This window comes from Protopterus annectens, chromosome 5.part0 (assembly GCF_019279795.1).
Source record: "Protopterus annectens isolate FY-2018-M chromosome 5.part0, PAN1.0, whole genome shotgun sequence".
Taxonomy (NCBI): Eukaryota; Metazoa; Chordata; order Ceratodontiformes; family Protopteridae; genus Protopterus; species Protopterus annectens.
This window is the reverse complement of record NC_056735.1, coordinates 405,489,118-405,511,841: the sequence shown is the minus strand read 5'-3', so window position 1 is coordinate 405,511,841 and position 22,724 is coordinate 405,489,118.

The window sequence follows — 22,724 nt, the reverse complement described above, 5'->3', positions numbered from 1 at the left end:
TGACAACCGACACACAGATGTAGGACACACAGCAACATTTGGATCCTTCAGGTACTATACTATGCCAGTAACCACTGGTATTCACCTGCACCCATTACTGACACCACTCCTGTTTGGCATATAGCTCTTTTAGGTACAAGCAATCACAGTAGGGATATGTCCGACCATGTCTGGTAATGCATACTGTGGGCTATAATGCATTCTCCAGATGACACACACATCCTGCACAAGAGTATCATACAGACAGATGCCTGTTGTCAAACCCATGCTGGAAAGCTATAAGCCAAACTAAGCATAGTCATCCACCTTTACGGAACATATTATCCCCACAGTACCACATAGGTAGTAGCCAACAACATGATGAACAGGTACCGATGTGTACACACAACCAAGTGTTACATCATCTGTCCTTTGTTAATCACATTTCCAAAGGTATGTTCAGATCCCTCGGTGAATCACATTAGCAATAAGGGGGTCTGCATGCATATCCACAAAGGTTGTTCAACACCTGTTATGAATAGTCATCATTGACAGACTTTTCTGCGTTTGAACAGGTCTGACATATACCTCGGCCATTGACCCTCACACACACATTCCAATAGGAACCGTAATGACTTTGTGTGACACAGATGACCTAGGCCAGGGATCACTGCAGTAGCTGGGCTTGTCACAAGCATACAGATGTGACCTAAGGTCTGGGAAGCAGCAGCACAGTCTGGCAAGGATGACAGCTGTGTTCTTGGAGAAAGCAGGGTTCCCACACATGCAATCATTGAGGTAACATGCATGTATATGTATTCGCCACACAGCTAGCTCACATGTGCAATGCATACTGATATGTCATACAGTAGTAAAAGCAAAACCCACAACACATTGACCAATAGTGTCACACACATACAGCACACACACTCACCAAGTGTAGGATTCAAACCCCTACCTAGCTACTTCATGATACTAGAGGAGCATGCATTAACACGACATGCTATAACATTACTGGGTGTTCTCTTTTCCACAGGTGTATTTGTAGGATAGTGGCATCATCAGATTTGACATAGGTTAGTTTACCACTTTTGAGGTGTTTCACTACTCTCCTAAAAGGTTACACCTTCCGAAGGAGACCACATACAAGCACACACACACAGAGTTGCCCAGTGCAGGATTCAAACCCCTACCTAACTACTTCATGATACTAGAGGAGTACACATTAACACAAAGTGCTATACACATTACTGGGAGTTCTTTTTTCCACAGGTATATTTGTAGGATGGTGACATCATCAGACTATACAAAGTGGGTTACATTAGGTGACATTAGATGGGCTACATTGAAGAAATGTCTAAACATTTTGGGCATGTGATCATCAAAGGTGAGTTTACTATCTACCTGTGTCCCCAGGGCCATAATGACTTTCTCTGTACATGCTGGATTATCACCTATGTGGTAATTTGTGTGCACTCTCCCAAAGGGGATGACTATGCATTTTTTGCCATTCAGCTTGAGGGCATTGTTTTGACACCAGATATCTGTCTCTGTAAGACACTTCTGGAGGATGTCTGTGTCTGCTGTACAGTCGATTATAGACCACAGTTACCATTCATCTGCAAACCTGTTCAGTCATACACCTGCCATGCTTTCCTGTACCTCTGAGCAGTATCTACTGAACAGGTGGGGTCCCAGGACCAAGACCTGTGTGATGCCATTTGTGACTGGCTTAGAATTAGACATGGTACCCGCAACTATGAACATGTGTGTTTGATCTGTGAGCCACTTGGCCACCCATCCTGTGACATAGCTGTTAATGTTCAAGCTGGTACACTTGTCCATGATGACAGAGTGGGGAATGGTGTAGTAAGCCCTTAGTGAGGTCCAGGTGTGCTGTGTGGACTACTTTCACATCCATCTATGTTCATGGTAACTGTTTTAAATAACTCAACTAGGTTTGGGAGCCAGGCTCTGCCTTTAACAAGGCGAAGTTGTGTAGAGTCCAGTGTCTGGAGATCTCCAATGTCTCAGTGTATGGGTTCCATGACAATTGGCTCAATATCTCTGTGGACCCAGCTGAGTAGACATATTGGGCAATGGTTTCCAGGTTTTGTTTTGGCACACCCTTTGTGGAGCTGGATGACTGTTAGTGTATGCCATTCTTTGGGTACATAGCCTGTGGTACGGTTGAGTCTGGACAGTGAATGTAGGTGAGTGTGTAGTTCCTTATGGGCCTAGTGTAAGACGCAGCCTGGGACAACATACAGTCACATTGATGCTATGTTCTTAGCTTTGGTGAGGGCTGTCTTTATCTGCATGTCCATGATGTCTGGGTCTCTGCATCCTTCTGTGATGGACACAGGCCCTTTTGGGGGTAATGGGGGGAGTTTACTCTGAACTTGTACCCCTGGATGTGGGCAATGAAAGTTGGTTTGATGTATTTCATTCCTTTTTTCTGTAGCTGGCAGCATATTTGGAAGTTGACATCTACATGTCTGGTATAGCGACCGAAGGGTTTGTGGTTATTATTCGTACATTCCTTGGCTATTTGTCATTAGAAACCGTCCTTGGATTATTTTATGAGCGATCGTTTCTTCATGATAATGATCAGTGATGCCTTTCCTTTAGTGAAGTTGGATCTATCATGTGATCATTTCCTCCTTCTCTTGTCTAGCTTATTTCTGGACAACACACACCTGCTTGTTGTCCTATTTTTGGAGGAGTACATCTTGGTTTTATTTGTGATGTCTCATTCCATGCATCCCTGTAGATGCTCATAGGATGCACTTGTAAATGTTTCTGCAGATTGCATACCATTATCCTATAGCAAGAGGTCTTCAGAAATTTCAACTTTGATCTTGGGAAGTGTGCAGTTTGCTTTTGCAGATGTCTTCACAGTGGTTTCATTGACTGCGTGTGGGGTTGGGATGTGGATGTCCATTGTGATTACTTCAGGATCTGATATTCCCAGTGAGGGGTTTATTTCTGTTGTGGAACACTGGTACCCCATGTTGGTGACGATCATGTCCAGTATGTTGTCACCTGTAGTGGGCATGCTGCCAGCTGTTCCAAGGTGTTGGAGTTTCTTAACTGTAGGACACATTGGGCAAAGGACGTTGTATACGAGTAATTCACACACTCAATGTTTGGGTAGTTATAATCTCCTCATATAATGGTGTTTGATAGGACCTTTATATTTGCCATTGTTCTCCGGAATACTGTGTGAGGTTCCTGAGACAAGGTACGTGATCTGTAGCAGGCTACAATCTGATGGGCAGCTTTGCCCAATGTTAGTTGCACTTGCTTGGTCTCCAAGGCCTCATGCTGTGCCAGTAACCTGAAGGTGTGGATATCCATAAGGTAAATGGCTACACCCCTTCCTTTTGTATTTCACTCGTGGTTTTGGGTCCAAAAGTCAGAGTGATTGTGAGTGTTTTATGTGGATCATATCCAGCAGCTCTATGTTTGACATAGCGTTGTATGTTAGGCAGTGAACACCTCTGAGTAGGCGATATGCAATGGAGTATGGATGGGGCATTTTGCGATGGTCTGTGTATGGCATGTATTTCAGGCCACTAATGCTCTTTGTGAGGTATTGCTGCTGACTTTCCATTTGTTGTAGTTGTCTTGTGAGGTACATAGCAACAGTGGTGTTGTACTCTTTTATAGTTCTAGTGAGTGGTGAGTAGGGCGAACACTGTCCCCTTTTATTCTGCATGAGACCCATTTTGTGATGAGGTGTGTCACATAAGAGAGTTTCCTGACTACTGTGGGAATGTGCTTATGACAGTTGTATCCACTGTCCACCTGTGACCCAGGGGCTCTTGTCACATTTACAGTGTGAGGTATACTACCACCTATGTTATAGTTCTTGGCTACAGAGATTTTAACAAAGGTGATGATAATGCACCTTTTGGCATTGAGCTGCAGCACATGGCTTGGACAACAGCCATCTGTCTCAGTGAGGCCCTTTTATATGATGTCCACATCTTTAGTGTTTACAATGATGGCTCCTAGTTTGCAGTCCTCTGGAAACTTCAGTAGCCACAGACCTTCCATGTTAATGTTTACTTCAGGGAAGTAGATACTACACAGCCTGGGAAGTTATCTAGTCCCATGGCTGCTGTGATACTGGCTTTGGAGAGTGTTGTTTACCTCTGCAGCCATGATAACAGCAACTTTGCAGTCTTCCATTATAGACATGTGCTCTTTCATGGGTGAGAGGGGTGGTAAAGTTAACACTGATCCTATCTGCTAGGATGTTGCCAATATCAGTAGGCTCTGTACATTTAGTGCCATTGAGCTGTGACTCAGAACAGATCTGAGTGTAACCATGACTTGGACCTGTCTGTTGGGCAGAGATCTCCTGCGTAGACAGTATGCAACAGAGAATATCTTGTGTTACATTCATTCTTGTTGCATGGGGCAACTATTTTAGGCCAGTAATCCTCTTGTAAGGTACTTCATTGGTCTTTCTAGCTGCTGAACGTGCCTAGTCAGATTCATCGCAGGTGTGTTGTGGTACACTCTGACAGGTCTGATGACTGCTGAGTAGTGGCAACCTTTTATGACCTACATGCACAGACCTTGGCAGTTTGTGTGTACACATAGCAGGATTTTCAGACCACTTTGTGAATGTGTTTCTGGAAGTAGAGATAACTATACACATTTGCCCATGGATCCCTTATTATCACATCCGTATTTAGCCTAAGTGCGTGAACAGGCCCAGTATGACCTTTCAGTGTGATGCTGAATTAAATCCACTACATTTGTTGGAGTGTGTGAGCATGCACAGTATGCACATTTATACTATATGTGTATGGTAAATCAAGGTGTATTTTTACAGCAGGCCTCACCTTTGTGTCATAGATCAACAGGGATCACGCTGTGCCTGCAGGAATTCCATGAGACACTTTGCATAGACTTATCAACATTTCTACATACAGGGGAGACAGCTATTCCTTGTACATTTCTACCCGTGGGCACACCGGATTGTTACTGTGGGTGTACATAGGATGTGGGTTTCAACTGACACTTATAACATTTGCTGTGCCTGCACTGCTATGTACAGGACACCATTACACTCTGTACTGTTGCCTATCGTACTGGCTTGGGGCATACTACTGTACTACAGATATTAGCATCCATTGTCACATATATTAGCTTGCGACTTCATAGCCTACACATCCCACATCACAACGCCTGGCCTGATGTTCTCTGTCTGCATAGGCATGTGGGTGAGGTTACCCATTTGCCTCATTAGGGGCATGATACAGCATTGCTTTGTGTTTGCATTAGTGTACAATTGTCCTGCTGCATCTATGCCACTGTCATGTTAACATGGCTTAGTGGTTCAGTACTGTGACTATAGTACACAGCGTCCTGGGTTCAAGCCCTGTCACTGCTTTTTATTTTCATGCTGGCCAGACCAGACTGCTTAAGGAACAGTGAAGCAGTTATGAGCATGTTTAACTGACTTTGCTCAGCTTTGGTCAACCTTGGCCAAAACTGCACAAGCAATTTTGTTTACATATACTACATATTGGTAACAGCTGTTTAGCACTGCTTTATATTGCTTAAAACATGGCAATCATGCCTCAGGTGGTGCTGCAGGGCTGCCTATGTCGGATGCACATACTACACTCCCTATACATGTTTGGAAACAGGTAGTGTCAAGTTAGGCATCCCTTTTATTTTATGTGCGAGTCAGTGAGAGGTATAATTTCCAGCGTTCCTACTGAGCCAGTGTATGTGCTATTCATTGCCTCTTTGCCAAGGCCAAGGCATACTGGGCATGCCTCCTTCTGCCTACTGGGGCAGGCTCAGGTCGTTCCTCCTCCGAGTCACGCTGTGCCTGTGCAGGCCTTGACAATGGTGGGGAGCTGTTTGGCTCTGCCCCATGCTGTTCTTGCTGCAGCTGTTTTTGGAGGATCATATTGTGTAGCATGGCACATACCATGACAATTTGGGTACATGTAGTTGGTGAGTACTGCAAGGCTCCACCAGATGTGACCAGGCACCGGAACCGTGACTTGAGCATCCCTCTGGGACATGAATCTATCCCTCCAGCATGTTCTGTTTATTGTGGTGACAAGATTTAGGTCCCTGGAGTGTGTGGCTCCAAGGGATTGGGATTTCTTTAACTGTAGCATGTCCATCAGGTCTGGGTTAGACATGGCTTTGTACATTAGGCAGAGCTCACCTCGGAGTAGGCGATATGCGACGGAGTAGAGCTGGAGTTTTTTGAGATGGTTGGCATATAGCATCTGTTTGAGGCCAGTAATCCTCTTAGTGAGGTATATCTGTGGCCTTTCCAGCTGTTGCAGATGTCTTGTGAGGTACATGCCAAATGGGGTGTTGTACTCTATGATGGGTCTAATAAGGGATGAGGAGAGAGGAATGATTACCACTTTTTTTCTGGAGGAGAACCCCTTCGTGATGAAGTGTGCCACATAGAAAGATTTCCTGACTACTGTGGCGATGTGAATATCAAAGGAGAGACTACTATCCTCCACCTGTGTCCCAAGGTCTCTTATCACACTTTCGGTGTTTTGTAGGCTACCACCTATGTGGTAATTCATGGGTACAGTATTTTTCCCAAAGGGGATGACAATGCACTTCTTGGCATTGAGCTTTAGGCCATGACTTTGACACCAAGCATCAGTCTCATTTATCATTTATCTTCAGTCACTGAAAATGACAATGGGGGCAAGCCCCCCTGCACCCACCATGTGGGGATTTGTGCACCCCACATCTCCCGCTAATTATATATACTAGTTCTGAGATCACACAATCCCAAAGGAAGGGAATATTCCCCTACCTGGGAATTGCCAGTCTCACACACCTTTCACCTATTTCCATAGTCAATCAATTGCAGTCAATGGAACTTATAAGACGCTGTCCGGTTTGATTCTCAGCTAGAACGTCTTCTGCGTGGAGACATGCGTGAATGGGCGTACCTTCATTGAAGGGTGTGCGTCACGGCTGGTAACTCGGCATGTAAAAATGAACTACCAATCATTAGTAGACCGGAGTTCCGCTGTGGTGACCTCTAACCGGGAAAAGCCGAAAGACACAAAACAAATATATATATATATATATATATACACATGTGTGTGTGTGTGTGTGTGTGTGTAAATATGTAAATATATATATATATATATATATATATATATATATATATATATATATATACATATATATATATATGTGTGTGTGTGTGTGTGTGTGTGTATATGCGTGTATTTCTCTTTGTGTGTATGTGTATCCCACCTGTTTGCATGTTTTGTCTTGCAGTGGTGGTGTGCCTGTCAGTATTTTAGGTGAAAAGACATCAGGCCTGTTAGCAGAAAGTTATAACTGTATTGCGGCAATATGACAGGTATTGTTATTGATACCTAGTATAGCTGTTTTGAATGCATGAGCACTGCAAATCCTGCAGACTCATTATATGTTATTATTGTTATTTTTGCAGTTACAATTTTGCCATTTCTCAGCTTTATTTTTGCTATGAGTGTTAAAACAGTACTGAAGAATATCCATTGAAGCATGATTTTAAAGTCATTAACCACTCATACTGCCTGGACTGCCAACTCCTTTGCATGACTTTAAGCCTTCATAAAATGTGTTTATATGGAAATTGTATTTGCTCTGTTTTAATGCAAAAGGAAATAAAGATAATGTTAAGCAGAAAAGGAATATGCTCCAGAAAAGTTATTTAATGTTCTTTTTTGTGAGGAACAGAATGGGTAAAGTCATGTTTTCAGTTATGTGAATGATTTGGCAATTGTATAACTTTGGTAAGTGGTTAGCACAGTCGTACAAACCATTAGAACCTATGGGTCCTGTTTTAAAATGAAACTTTTATGTCATGCATAAACTTTTGGCATAGTACATGTACGCGGTATTATGCCCAACTATTTTTCACAGCTGACTTAAGTCTCTAAAACTGCTAAAAGGAATATGTCAAAAGTTGAACTTTGTGAACTTTAAAAAGCACAGACTGGCCTTTTTTCCAAAATAAAATTCTCTGTCTGTTTTGTTGCCAAAGTGAACTTATGCCCTTTTCAACGATAACTTTCTGCCATTCTTTTTAAAGCAGAACAATCAACATTATATATCTAAAGCAGTCTGCAGTGACAGTAGAAATGAGGAATCATGAGGCAAAGTCATACATTTCTGCTCTGTCACATTTAAATAATCTTTCTCATAAGATCTTAAACAAGTTAAACAAACCAGTATATGGTACTTTATTATTACATACTATGAATATGATTAACGCTGCCATTTTATATTCTGAGAATTATACTTTCATTAACATGCATAATCTGGATGATGTATCATTTTATTTAGTGTTTGTGTGCAAATTAAGGCAAATATACTACCCTTCAGATTAATTCTGTAAGTCCTGAACCTCATCTAGCAAGAATATAGTTTAAGATTAGGATGTCTGGGAGCTACAAAGGTACATGGCTAACAGTTGTGAAAGATAATCATTCATCCAATCACTTGAGTGTATTGTTTTATTTCCCTCTGGGTCTGCAGGCACACAATACTGTGACATCAACATTGTGCAACAGAACAAGGTATAGGCTGAATTCCTGCACAGTGCTGGCACATATGGTTGTGAACAGTCACAGCTTCATGTTAATCATGTGGTATGACACTTCTAAGTAAAGACAACTTGTCATACCTGGCATTTACCCACTCAGACTACATTTCAAGACTACATTTCTGAATATTTTGGGGCAAAATAATATATTTTACAGGTTTATATACTTTCTTTGATCTCTAACAAAGAATTCAGATAAAATGTAAAGTTTACCAAATGTGTACTGCTTTTTTAGCTAAGTGCAGATTTTACACAAAAATTATAATGTATTAATGCTGGATGTTCTTAGCAAAGGTGGAAAAACTCTGGGTATGGTGATATGGTTGATAGAAGGAATACTTTGTAAAACTCTTCAATCCAGTCAACATGCCCTCCTCTGAGGAGGCAGTATCAGAAGTTGTTGGTGGAACTGGTTTCAGTTCAGTACATTAGGTCACTGTATCTACTGAACAGCAGAAATGCAGGTGTGGATGAGCTACAGGCAGAAATGGTGAAGGTGCTTGAGGTTCTTAGGACTTCACTGGAAACAGACATTTCATTGTTTTGTTAGAGGCTGGAAGAGTATATCTGGACTGGTTAACTATGGTAATGGTTCCCATTTTCCAAAGGGGACAGGAGGATATGTTCTAGTCATACAAAATGCCCTTCAGCATCTCTGCAAGGTCTATATCAGAGTGCAGGAACGGAGACATTATCTAGTAGCTGCATCTGTACTTCAGGAAAAGCAATTATGATTCCATCCTAGCTGGTGAAGAGCAAATCAGTCCTTTGTGCTTGAATAGATATTTGAGAGATCATGAGAGTTTACTAATATTATACTAAAAGACGCCTTAACTTTCATGGGAATTACTAATCTATACATACCTTCTTTTATGATAAGTGCTTTACACACAAATGAATTCTTATTTAACATCTTGTGTTCTCTTTGATTATTGCCAATCAGGCCTTAGATCCAGGCACAGTGCAGAGATTGCCATTATTTAAGTGATTAGACATTATCTCGTGGCTAAGAATAAAAGCTGCTTTCATTCATTCCTGGTCCTCCTTGATACCTCCTTTGACACCAGTGATGACAATATCTTAATCAAACATGTTAAGGACTATTACGATCTCATGGGCACTGTTCTTGATTGCTTTGTCTCTAATTTTTTGCGTTACTCACAAATAACAGTTTATAGGGATAATTCCCAATTCAGCCTCCCTCTGGAGTGGAGGATGCCTCATGGCACAGTCCTGGTGACATTAGTTTCCAGGGAGGACATACAAAGGAGAGGATTTTTTAGCTGTATGATGATAACACTCAGCTCTACCTCTCTTTCCCATGGGAATATGTGCCTGGCTTTACTATGATACGAGACTGTTTGAATCATTCTTCTATTGGATGGTGAAAGTTTGCTTTAACCCAGCACAGACTAAGGCACTATTATTGCATGCCAGTGTACATCTCTTACAAAATTTTCTATTTCACCCAGTTATGTATGGAAAAATTGACTGAAATTCCCTTCCCAAGTTTATGACCTGGGAATAATTCTTGTTGAAACAATGAAGGAACAACTTTCAGCTGTCATTGTGACTTCTTACTTTCAGAAAATTTTCAGAATAGTAGAGTAGCCTTTTTACCCTACTTTCAGAAAATTTTCAGAATAGTAGAGTAGCCTTTTTACCCTACACTTGCTTTTTCTAGACTAGACTACTGCAGTGCCATTTACCTTGGCCTGTTGGATGGAGTTTTGGCATAACTTCATATGGTACAGGAGACTGCAATGATGTTATTCATTACAAGTTCCCTTTCTTGTCATATTATTCCATTTTATTTAAATTCTTACATGTTTGTTTATTTATTTGTTAAACAGGCAAAAGGACTGGTCCAAAGGCCCCTCTCAACTATGACCCAGGGTGAGACAGCATTAAGAGAAAATATCACAAATAGATGTAGAGATACACAACAGACATACTACAGATAATCTTGAAATCTAGTCATACAAATTCAGAAGTCTGACAGTAAAGAACATTTGAATGTCTAGAGATCTGTGGTCAGGAATATTGCATTAAAGGTTTTAGTCTGAAATATTATCAATTAAAATCTCTGAATCATTTGTACTTATTTTCAACAAAGAGGTGTTCTTTCATGGTTTTGAAGGCTAGACGAAATTGTTGCATTGCCATATCCAGTGATAACATTATTGAAGCTACTAAGAGCAGTCATAACAAATGTTTTCTGACTTTCTACAGCTTTGAAGGGGTGTCTTGTATATGAAATTACTTCCTCATTGGTCTTTATAAGAGGTAGGTAGAGATTTTGACTATTAGTTTGGAAGAGAGTAGTGGACATTTATGTTGAATGACTAGTCTGGCTAGAAAGACAGACGAGACAAGTGTCTCATGCTGTTAGAGGAAACTAATTAACTGCATTAAGACAGCATTGGTGAGTTCTGGGATCTGAGTTATAAAGAGGCACATAATACTGGCAGGGCCTTGTTGTTGTATTGCATTATGGGATAGGGACAAGACAATAATTCTGTTTTACAGTAGCCTTTCAACTGTGTGAAATCTGTATTGGTCTTAAGTTTAGTATGGTGATAAAATGATAGTGCTAGGTCTATATGTTAATCTACAAATAGTATCTATGCTGTTACACTTGTGAGATAGATAGGATTTTAGTCAGCAAGTTATAGTGGTTTGGGAAGATTGTTGAAGTTTCTGTAAGTACCATAAATTATACAAGCAGTTTCTTGGAGCTGATAGCAAGTACATTTGGGTAAACCATAGTGTAGTAAAAATTGCCTTGAGGCTTTGTTTGCATGGGGGTGGCATGTTTACCTCAGCTAAGTCATTTTCATACATTTTTACAGTGAGGGAGGGGAATTGTTGATTTAAGTCATTTAGAAAGATAGAGATGAGAATTGGATCATGAACAGAACTTTGGGGGACATCTGATGTGGGAGGTCCTGAACTTGATATGTTTGAGACACTGCTAAAGATTCTGTTACATAGGTAGTTAAAGAACAAATGTAGTACACTGGAATGTCAATTGAGTCATACAAGACCTCTTTAGCATGGAGACCTGGGGAGAAAAGCTCCAAAAATGTTTAGAGAAATTTTGTAACAACAATAACAACTAATGTTTGTAGTATAGTTATTATAAATTCAGCATAGGCCTGCTGCCTAGGTCAGTGTGCCAAATAGCAGTTGTCAAATAAGAAAGTAAAACAGGGGACTGCAAATAGGGTAAGCCAGTTGCAGAAAGTGTGGGACACAAAAATACAAGAAAGACAGAGATCAACAGTTAAATGTTGACAGAAATCCAAAATACTAAAATGTGTAAAAATCTAGAAGATTTAGTGTAAAATTGTTGGTGGTGGTGGATTGCATTGATAATCCTCATGATCAAGGTTACAGAAAAAAAAAGTTTAAGGGTTCACATCAATAGTTATGAAAACAACAAAACAACAAAATCTGTATCTGAGACTCTGTATTTTGAGAGAAGGAGAAGTGTGGGGGAGGGGTGGGATAAGTGCAACTGATTAACCAAGAGAGGAAAAGCAGGGACAGACTTTAGAGTTAGAGACAAGTGTAGAAATTTTTATTGAAACTGTTTTGAGTTTGAGGTTTTCTGATGGCAGATATCATCTGGTTCCAGAGTTTCACCTCATAACATGATTACAAGGCAATGTATTTATCTTTAGAGTGGAATTCTCCTCAGAAACAGTACCACTTAATCGGTATGATTAGGCAAGGACATTTGGATCAGCAAACAACAAAGATGCAACCCTTACATCCCAAAGCTGCATACTCTCCAAACTCAAAACATGCCTTAATATCCTAATAATGAAAAATCACAAATAGGGAGGAGACTAGATACGTCCTTAGTGTGAGCCTATACCCACCTCAAACATATCTGACTTGTCACAAAGACTATGGATATAGTTCTCGCTCTTCAAATACAAGGTTCCAAAAGCATGCAGCAACTGTCCTAGGAGCATGTACTGTTGTAGCACCTCACACAATTGGTCGTAGGTCTTCTCCAAATCCACAAAACATATGTAGTAAATACCAGTAAACTCCTCTGACATCCTCAATATGTGCAAAAAGATAAAGCATCACTCTACTTTTATACATCTAGGACAGAATCTTCATTACTACTCAGTATTCAATGTTTGACTACTGGGCAGCATTTTCTTTTCAGCATCCTGACATACACTTTAGCAGAGAGGCTTAGGAGTATGACACCTCTGTAGATGTAATCCATCTTCTTGATCCCTTTTTGGAAATTGGGTTCACTACCTTAGTTTGTCAGTCCAGTGGTATTGTGTGAGCCTTCCACACAAAATCTAAGATACATGCACACCATGATAACCCAATACTGTCTAGCTTCTTCAGTTTTCCTGGCAGGATTTCTTCCATTCCTATATCCCTGCTACAGTTGAGATTTTTAATTACTGCAGTGACATCTTGAGCGAAAATAGATGAGATTCCACAACATGCTTCTGGTACTGGCACCTCAGAGGAAGGTATGTCCTATGGATTAAAGATTTCAAAGCGCTCCTTTCACTTCTCAGCAATGTCCCCAGTGAGGTCAGCATTTATTAACCTTTCCTGAGATCTGCTTGTGCGATATCCTTCCATCTCTTCCTGCAGCATGAGATAGCTTCCCAAGACCTGTGAGTCATTCTGTATGACATTTCCAAAGTCCTTCCACACCTGGCCTTTTCTTTGGAAATTGCTGCAGCTGTTTTCCTGCCTTATCAGTACTGTCCAGTCTAGTCCAGAAATCCTTTCATTTAGCATGGCAAGAAAGGTCTTTCTTTTTATTCTGATAACTTTTATCATCTCTGGTGTTCACCATGAATCTTAAGGTTATTGCTTTGATGAGCACCAACCACTTTTTGGTCACAGCTCCTTGCTATTGAGGAGCTGTACAGAGCAATGCAGACTTCATATCCACATCCTCCTCAGGTATGTGGGGCTCTTCTGAAGGTGGAATGTGAGATCATGACACTTGGACTAAGCATTCCCAGGAGAATCTCTCTATATACAATTAGGCTTTGTGGACTTGTCTAAGCCATCCATATTAGTCATTTCAAAACAGTTGTCATTTGACAGCTTACCAATTCCCTTGAGCCAAGAGTTCAGAACATACAATGTCATATTTTCAACTTTGTGATGAAGTTGTGTGTTGCTTATTGTGTGACATGATTGTTTTACTCTGAAGTATGATGCCAGCCATCAACAACACAAAAGGAGTCAAAGTAAAACCATTTCACACATAACTAAAACCCTCCAAAGTCTCACATTACCCTCCAGTATTCATGCTTCCTATTTTAGGGAAATCCTATAAGTTATCTATACTCAGATCTCATAATTTATCAGTCAATGTCACATACTCTCCTTTAAACAGCATTATTTTTGGTCTGGTTGTAGCATAGTAACTGCACTCTGGACTCTTACCGATGAAATCCTGCTAGCCACAGATAAAAGAATGATAACAGGGGACATATTCCTAGACCTTACCAGGACACTCAATCTTGTAGATCATTCTCTTAAACCATCTAGCTGAATTATGGATTAGCTCAGATGCCATTCTATGGTTCTAAACTTTCTCTCTGTAATTGTCACATTTAACTGTACAATATCACATTCAACTCTCATTGAAAAGGAAGTTCATTAAGGCTCAATCCTTGCCGTATTATTCTGTAGCTACATTAACAAGCTGTCTATTGATCATCCTTACTTCTCTGTTTTGCTCTTTGTTGATGACATAGTCTTATCCTATTCCGGTCATTCCCTTTTAATACAGCAACAGAAACTTCAAGCAGACCTCCTATGTCTTATTGACTGGGTCAACAATAAAAGCCTTCTTCTAAACTCTTCTAAAACTAAAACTGTGCTCTTTGGTACTAAAAAAAATCTCTGCATATCCTCTAATTCATTACAGATGTCAGAACGCAATAATATTATAATAGAAAATAGCAATCCCTTCAAATATCTGGGAATCTGGTTAGATCCCTCTCATAAGTTCCATCTCCAATTAGAAAATACACAGAAAAAGATTAACTAACTCTTGTTCTAGGTAGAAGAATTTCCACATTTCTCTTTCTTGCTACTACAACAGCCATAAGCAAAGGCATATTGCTTTCTCATCTGAAATATGGTCTTGCACTAATAGCTGCAGCAACTAAAAAGAACACCAGAACAATTCAAACCAACCTCAACCATCCTCAGTAGCATTTATTACTTCATCAACCATTCCTCAAAGCATAAACACCATTGTAAGACCCTTAAAGAACCCAAATGCCTTTCAGTCAAAAGAAAGGTTCAACCCACTATTCGTGTTACAACTATTCAAACTACTAAATAATCAAACATTCTCCCCTTTAGCAGGAAGGTCATCAGACAGACTCCATTCTATAATCTAAGAAATCATGACTACTGAAGACCCCTTCTTTGAGCCCCCAAATGTAACCTTCATTGTACAGATCAATGTTTCTCCATTCTAGGACCTAAACAATGGGAATCATTTCCACCATCTCTTAAAGATAATTCTTAATACTCCAAATTCAAATCACAGCTAAAAATTAATCTCCAGAAACAAGCAAAATGCAACTGCTTTCTTTCAGGTCACATAATGTAATGTTCAACAACATTTTTCTAACCATCTCTCAACTTAACTCCTTAGCCTCTCATCTTCATCCTTCTTGCTATGCATTGTATATAACTGAACTATCAAAAACATGCCTTCATGCATTTATACAATTTGTATATAAATCCAGCGGAGGTCTTCCTTTATTTATCATTATTAGTAGTAGTACTGTTATTATTATTATTGTTATTTTTATGATCCTAATTATCTACATTCTCTGCAGGAATGGAACTGTGGTAGTTTATCTTTTTTTTTTTTTGTTCTTGTCTGAGACTGAAATTAGTCGTTCATGATCAAATGCTCTGCCCTGATTAACAAATTCAAATACATAAATAAGGTAGTTCTGTGATGTAATATCTTGTGGCTGAAGTACTGCTTTCAGAATGCTATGAAATTGAGATAGATGCTATGATTTTTACTAAAGTATTTTATCGCTAACTGCCAACATTCACAATGACCTGCCAAGACACTTCAGAGTAAAGCAGTCATATTGTACAATGAGTAGCATAGTTATCATCAAACAGATTGAAACACAGACACACAAACGCATGCACACGCAGGTACACGCAAGCACACTCACACATACACACACACACACACACACACACACACACACACACACACACACACACACACACACACACGCGCACACACACACACACACACACACACACGCACATGCACACGCACAGACACCCACACGCCCACACACCCACACACCTACACACACACACATACACACACACACAGAAATATACACACACGCACACATATACACACACACACACACACACACACACACACACACACACACACACACACACACACACACACACACACACACACACACACACACACACACACACACTCTCTATTTTCCAAAGTTTTATTGGGAAAACTGCTGCCACTGACTTCAAACCCTGCCTGACACTATGATTCTTGTCATCAACAAGTCCTCTCCAGGCATCTCTGAATTGTGCCCTGTACTGACAGGGTCTGTCTGCTGTGAGAGCACTTGAGAATGGATTATTCCTTCTCAATGCAAACTCTTATTAGGTATGAGACTTGACAGGAGATTGAGCAAGATGGGGCAGGCAGAAGTTATCAAACTGAGGTCCACAGTTTTTTTCTTAACCATGACATCCCTCTCTCATATGCTGATGTTATCTTGTGATGCTGAGTGGGCAATGGGAAGCAGCCTTGAGTAATTTACCTGCAATGGGCACAAGGGTATCTACACCTTGTCTGCCCTTCTGCCTCATCTCTCCAGCCTAGTATTCCCTCCCTTAGCTCCAGTCTCCACCAGAGCTCCACTTGATTGAGGTACAGCATGCTTCTCCACTAGGACAGGCATACCCACCCTACCTTTCTGCACCATCAATCACCCAAGATGCTAATTTAATTGAACTATGGTCATTAGGGCTTTATCTGTCTGGGCCACAGATGCCAGAATAATGTATATTCCAATGGATGCAGCCTGAGTCTTTTGAAAAAAATTAAGTTATAAACTGACAAATTAAACAAATGTTCAGACCTCTACTACTGCAAGTATTACTAAAGAAATAACATCAAGCTGCTCAAAGCAAAATCATCTTTATGGTGGTAGCATTCATTGTATTCGTAATTGTAAATTTGATTTTGTAAGCAGCAATAAATACATTAAATGTTAATTTAAATTTGATTTTGTTAGCAGCAATAAATACATTAAATGTTACTGTTGCAAGGTTTTGTGAGCAGCTTACAATATATCAGTAACCACTCAGGATACACCCATACAAACAGTATCATACTTTTTTCATTCAGCTGGGATCTTTCGTTTGAGACTAAACAGTACTTTCTGTTTTATTTGACAGCTGAGATGTTTACAAGAATAAGAAAATGACAATATACATAATTAGAAAACAACACTTAAGATCATTCTAGCTGCATGGGAAAGTGGTCCAGGTATGAATGCAATTTTATTACCCAATGCTTTTCAAGAGACTTTATGTATCATAATTTTGCAGTTATTAATGTAAATATGTGCGAGCAATTTTAGACACATAAAGGTGTTACACACAGCAAATTGAATTATAATTTACATTAGCTTGCCCCAGTAACTTTTTTTTTCTTTGTTTTTTTTTCTGTGACTGATAGAGCTGCTTTCTGTTACCTGCTCCATTTTGTTTTCTGTTTTAAGAATTCTGCTTTGCCTGATATTTTTGTTCTATGTACACTTAAATTATCTAGACTGCGCATTTTCACATTTTTTTCCATTGGATAAATTGCCTCTTGAGTATAGAGTTGCCACCTTTCGTTGTGGCTAACACTGGAGCAAGGCCACGCCCCTTGCATCACCCACATCCCACCCATCTCCTGCCCAGTGAGTGATACTTAAATATTCAGTGAAATTCTGGACCTTTGTCTTTGTCTGAAAAGATTTCAAGCCTGTATGAACTAAAGCACTGCTGGTGATTCCTTGCTGTGCTTTCCCACCACCCTCCACTTTGTTGCTCTGCTTTTTTAAACCTGGTGGATTTAAGCTGCCCCCACTACTGTAAATTGAGCTTAATAAGCTCCTCCCGTTTTACACTGCTGTTGATATCCTGAATTATTAAATTGCCTTTCTTTGTGCTTATTTTGAAAAAGTACATTTTGCCTCACATTGTTCTACATGATCTGGCTTCATTATCTAGCTAGTTGTTGGATAAAGTAGTGTATTTTTGCACTCTAGAAAACACTTGCTTTTACATCAAAAGAAGTTGGTAGATTTTTTTATATAGTGCACTAGGAGGTAGCATGGTCTGTTTAGGTTGGAGAAGCACTTGAGATTTCTGAATGTAGTTTTATTGGCTGAGGGGCTTATCAATCTGCTTATCTTGTTTTTTAGTGTCTTTATAAATCCTGTACAATTGATTTGTTCATTTATTCAAAGTGAAGTATTTTTATGAATTATCACAATTTTATAAGCTGTTTAAAGTACACTGCTATAGACATATCTTTAAGTTTGTTTGTGCTAGCATTTCATACCTTTTAAGGTTGTTTATGGTAACATTTCACTCCAGACAATCCTTTACTGTGCTTTTACATTAGGAGGACTGGGATTATTCATCTAGTGGCAGTAGGTGTTCACCAGGTCTATGTGAGCTGGGAAACACACAAAAGGTTAGTAACACAGCACGCGGAATCTGAGACCATCCAAGTGCAACTGACAGCGGGTAAATTGACTGTTCAATTTATAGCTTGCTACATATCTCCCACCTTGTCTCAGGAAGCTCACACAGCATTCCTGAGAACATTAGAAAGTATGAAGATTCTACCCAACACCATGCTACTGGGTGACTTCAACTATCCAAACATTGACTGGGAAAACTACTCAAGCTCAAACGTCCTAGCCCAATGTTTCCTTGAGTTTATAAACTCAAACGCCCTTGAACAGCTGGTCACCACTCCCACAAGAGGTGACAACATACTGGACCTGGTCATCACCAACATGGGGAACCTATGTTCCACACCTGAGGTAAACTCATCATTGGTAAGATCAGATCACAAACTAATCACACTGGACATCCACATCCCGACCCCCCCCCCAGTCAAGGAAATCAAGGTAAAAAACTTCTCTGAAGCCAACTTCACACTCCTCAAGACCGAGGTGGGAAGTTTCAAAGCTCCCAATGAAATGGAGAATGATGACCCATCGGCAGAATCCTTTACAAGTGCATTCTATGAACACCTTCAAGAATGCATGGACCGAGCCATCCCAAGTAAAAACCAAGACCAACTCCTCAAAAAAGAGGAAGCCAGTCTGGTGGACCCCGGCCATAAATAAACTTTACAACAGAAGGAGGAAACTCCTGCAAGATAGAACAAAATCCCAAAATAAGACGGCATCTCTAATTAACATCAGTAAAAAACTGCGCTCCCTCATTAAATCATTCAAGGCCAACTTCGAAAGAAAAATAGCCAATGACTCTAAGGATAACCACAAGGCCTTCTTTAACTATGTCAAGAGTCTAGGGGCAAACTCTCAGATATGCTCCGAGCTAGTGCATAATGACCATAAATACACTGAACCAACTGACATTGCCAACATCCTGACTGACAAGTTCAGTGCAAACTTCACCCCTCCCTCTCCAGCAAAGGGGCTAGCACCCATCCCAGAAGAATGTGGCACTCCAGATATCTCAGACACACAAGTAAATACAGCCATTGCAAAGGCCAAAAACACAGCATCAATGGGACCAGATGCTATCCCAGGTTGTGTCTTACACGAGCTTCAAAATAAACTAACCCCCCATCTCAAATCACTATTCAAACTCAGCCTCTCTACAGGCTATGTACCCAAAGAAGGGCATACAGCAACAGTCGTACCACTCCACAAAGGTGGTGCCACAACTGATCCTGGGAACTATTGCCCTATAAGCTTGACTAGCTTGGTCTGCAAAGCCATGGAACGCATTATCATGGAGCTCATTAACAGGGACATTGGGAACCTCCAGAAACTGGACCCCAACCAGTTCGGCTTTGTTAAAGGCAGATCTTGCCACCTGAACTTGGTCAACTTCTTCGAAACAGTCACTAAGGCCATAGATGAAGGGAAGGTGGTCCACACAGCATATCTGGACCTTGCTAAGGCATTCGACACCATCCCACACTCAGGAATCATAGACAAACTCACCAGCTTAAATATTAACCCCTATGTCACAAGATGGGTTGCCAATTGGCTCTCAGACAGAACCCACACAGTAAGAGTGGTAGGCGCCATGTCTGACTCTAAACCAGTCACAAGCGGAGTCCCACAGGGCTCAGTCCTGGTGCCCCTCCTGTTCGGTATATATTTCTCCAAAGTACAGGCAAAGGTGGAGGGACTGTGGCTAACCAAGTTCGCAGATGACTGTAATTTGGGTGCAACAACTGACTCTCCAGCTGACACAGACATCCTGCAAAAGGGTCTCACAGAGACAAACACCTGGTGTCAAAGTCATGGCCTCAAGCTAAATGCCAAAAAATGCATAGTAATCCCATTTGGGAAAAACAAAGTACCTACAAACTACCACATAGATGGGAATCCACTAAGTACAGAAGTAATTAGGGACCTGGGTACCCAAGTAGATAGCATGCTCTCCTTTGACAACCACATAGCCAAAACGGTCAGGAAATCCTTCTATGTGGCACACCTGATCACAAAGGGTTTCTCATCCAGATCCAAGGAGGTGATTGTGCCCCTTTACTCCTCACTCATTAGGCCCATAATAGAGTACAATGCCCCATTTGGGATGTACCTCACTAGACACCTGCAACAACTAGAAAGACTACAGAAGTACCTCACTAAGAGGATTAAGGGCCTTACGACTAAAAAAGCTCCAGCTCTTCTTAGTCACTTACCGTCTTCTCAGAGGTGACGTATGTCTGACCTATAGGGCCATGTCAAACCCTGAACTAATGGACATGCTTCACCTCAAAAAAATGAGATCCCACAGAATCACTCGTTCTAGCGACTTGAACCTATGTACAACAATAAACAGGACATGCTGGAGGGATAGATTCCTGTCCCAGTGACTCCCCTCACTCTGGAATAGAATCCCAATCCATATTCGACGGAGCTCTTCTCTGACCCTTTTCAAGAGAAATATTGATGAGTGGATGGGTAATCATAAGTTCTACCCTGGGATCACTTCAGGAACCCTGTTGACAGAGGCCCTGGTTACTAATCTAATGGGGAGGCGAAAGCCATCACTCTGTGGCTAGGCTTATAAACGCCCATGGGCAGATAGCCTAGTACTTACCTATGAACCTATGAACCTAAGTATTTTTTGCACTTCTCTGCATTTGATTTGCACTGTTCTTATCCCTAGGTAGCATAGACTAGACTCAGACCTACTGAATCTTGCCTGTTATTGATACACTTGAGCACTAAACCGACCATTTTACATTAAGAAAGACCCCACCCTGCACCCTTGTGACAAAAGAGTGTGGATACAGCCTTATTTGAGCTGGGACTTGCTGGAGAAAGGTTTACTGTGTACTTTCCTATTGGTAGATTAGCATAAAAGTGTTTAATTTTACCTGTTTTTAAGACTCATGCTTGCCTGGTTGACCTCAATTAACTGGAGCTGCTCTACATTTGGGATCTTTTGCCAGAGGTCTAGAGTATTTCTGCTAAAATCCAAGGCATCCAAAGCAAAAAACAAGAAAATAAGTATATTTTGTAATTCATCAGCACTTCTTGAAATGTATTTTATCTAATTGCTGAATATTTTCTTCGTGTTTCACTGTTGCAGTCATCACACTTGGGTTATCTGCCCTGCAGGTAGCTCTCAGTCGACCCGAATACCAGAGACTTAATATTTCTGGGTCGGTTGCTGTCGCTCCTGGACTGACGTCAGGTCGTCAGGGGTATAAAAACAGTCATCTGACACCATTACATCAGTCTTTCTTGCCGAGGAGGAGCCCAAAGTAAAAGCAGTTCGCAAGTGCTGCTTGGCCGCTATCTAAAGGTTTTCATTTTCGTTGAATAATCCTGAAGTCTTCTAAAGCTAAGTACCCCATTGGGGATCCTTTTTTCTTGCTCTAACTGATGTCAGAAAAAGTTAACAATTGGCTTGCCTGTGGAAAGCAAATACCTCACAGAGATTTTCACACTTACTGCATCACCTGATTAGGCCCAGACCACGACATCCCTCGCTGTCAGTTTTGTGCCTTGTTTAATGCCGGAACCATTCATCAGGCTCTTTTTGTCGCTAAATTCTTTCGCTGTCAATCTCAGTATTCTGAAATGGCTTTGGTATGCCATCCGACTACCGATTTTCCAAAAAAAGTAGGGATAAAGACAGAGACAGACCACATAGGTCAAAAACTGCTGACGATGCTTCTGTTAAGCTAGTTGCCAGTCTGTTGGTACTCAGTGAGGCACCTTTGCAGCCCCTGATGCCCACTTTAGTGGATTTGCAGGCCACTGCTGAGACCCATTCGGAGTCTGGTATGCCATGAGATGCTTCTTCGACTATGGAACCTGTGGATGTCTCTACCATGGATGGATCCAGAGCCGCTGTGCAGGCACTGGCTTCTGAGGCAGTTTTTCTCTCTACCAATGTTCAAATTAAACCGACAACTTCATTTTTAACCAAAACTACCGGGTTTCTTAGGCCCAGAGTACGCACTACACCTAGAAAACCCACAACCAAAGTGCATGCTCAGGCCCCGATGCCACAAAAACAAATGCTTAGAATGGCTGAAGACCTTATTACACTGATTAGGGGAAGTCAGCCTTACCTTGCAAAGAGACAAAGAACCAAGTCCCCTTCAGGTTCTACAGACCAGGAGTCCAATGACTTATAAAGACATGCCCTTATCCACCTATGAGGATTCAGATGCAGAGGAATCCATTCCCTCTGCCTCCCCTCCAGAGGATTTTTCTTTTGGTGAAACCTTGCATACTTTAAGAGAGCATTTCCATTGGGAATGCCAAGACTATCCTCAGTCCAAAAAGAGACTCAGAGAAGTTTTAGAGTT